Consider the following 1,749-nt stretch of genomic DNA (forward strand, 5'->3'; position numbering starts at 1 on the left):
AAGCTTCTACATTTATTTGGATTCACTTGCTTTGAATGAGACACGAGGATAGTACTTTTGATGACTAATGTAGTATGTCTTAAATGGAATAAAAAAATAAAATTATTAACTTTTTTTTATTTTTAAGTTGGCAGAATGATTAGATCTGAAGTTGTTATTCATTATTGTGATCTACTACCAAATATAGTATCGTAACTTGATGTTTTATGTAATTGAAAAAAATATAAAAAGTCTTTTTTTAATAACGTGTGGTGACGTATTTTGAATTTTTATGAATGAGTTCAAAATATGAAAATATTAAACATAAGAAAAAGTTGAAAAGAGTTTAATATCTATTATATGTACAAGAAAACTAATTTTAATTATATATAAACAATGTAATTTTTTACCAAAAAAAAGTTCGGACAACTCTTTCAATTCTATCCGACTCTAATCTTATATATAGTTAACTTGGAATACGTTTCTTGTTTGATAAGGATTTATTTTTATAATATTAAAAGAAAAAGAATATACGAAGCAAGTATCCTTACACGTCAATATTTTTTCAAATTGTTCATTTTTTAAGCACTTCAAAATTAAGTAAACAATACTTCCGTCGTCTTCACATACTTTTTAATTAAGAAATAATTAATAAAATAATAACTTAATTATATCATTTTTTAATATAATAAATTTAATTTTTTTTAAATATATTGAAATATAACTATAATTAATAATAAAATAATTAAAATTAAGAAATACCATGTCTTAATTATTCAAACTAGACGAGCAAAAAAACAAATCATAAATAATTTACTCCCTTTGTCTCAATTTATGTGGCACTTTTCGTTTTTTGAGAGTCAAACAATTTAAGTTTGACTGAAATTTTGTGCATGGAATTTTCAATTTTTTTGAAACGAAATTTATTTATTTGTAAACTATGTAAAAAATACTATAAGTCACAATAATTGATAATTTATATTAGAAAAGTGGTTTTTACCCTTCCTCTAAGGAGCTATCACCTTTTTGATCTCTTGCTAATTCAAACTGGGAAAATGCATAAGTACCCCCAGCCTATGCCCAAAATCCTTGAAACACACCTAACCTTTACTAAGGTCCTATTACCCTCCCTCCCCTCCCCCGAACTTATTTTTTAGTTAATTTTTTATCACTTTTCAACCTACGTGGGCTGAGTCCGTGACTTCACCTATGTTAGGCGTGTGGGTACAGTTTTTAGACAGCACTGATCAATAAAAATTGGCCATGTGTTAAAATAAACTTGAAAAAAATAACTATTAACTCAATTGTCCTCTTCTTTATTATTGTTCTTCATGTTTGGAAAAAAAACCTCCATTATCATAAGTTAAATTGCTCCTTTCTTCGAAAAGCTAACAAAATAAAATCAAGAAAAAACTAACCTTTGAACTCAACCACGATTCTTGATGACTTAGAAGTAGGGGTGTACATAGGTCGGTTTGGTTTGGTTTTTCATTAAAAAAACCTAACCAATTATGTCGGTTTATTAAATCTAAATACCAAATCAAACCACGCAAAGTCGATTTTTTGGTTTCAGTTTTAGTCGGTTCTTTCGGGTTTTTTTCGGTTTTTTACAACTTAACGGTGTTTGAAAAAGAGATCAAATATATTTTCACCTACCTGTGTGATAAGCTAAACTTAAGAAATGTTAAATGAATAGAAATTTTCGTAAAGACGGTAAAATTCACATGAGTACAAAATATTTTTTTTGAAATATAACGTTCATTATGTAAA

Source organism: Solanum tuberosum, unplaced genomic scaffold, assembly GCF_000226075.1.
Source record: "Solanum tuberosum cultivar DM 1-3 516 R44 unplaced genomic scaffold, SolTub_3.0 scf00026, whole genome shotgun sequence".
NCBI classification, from domain to species: domain Eukaryota; kingdom Viridiplantae; phylum Streptophyta; class Magnoliopsida; order Solanales; family Solanaceae; genus Solanum; species Solanum tuberosum.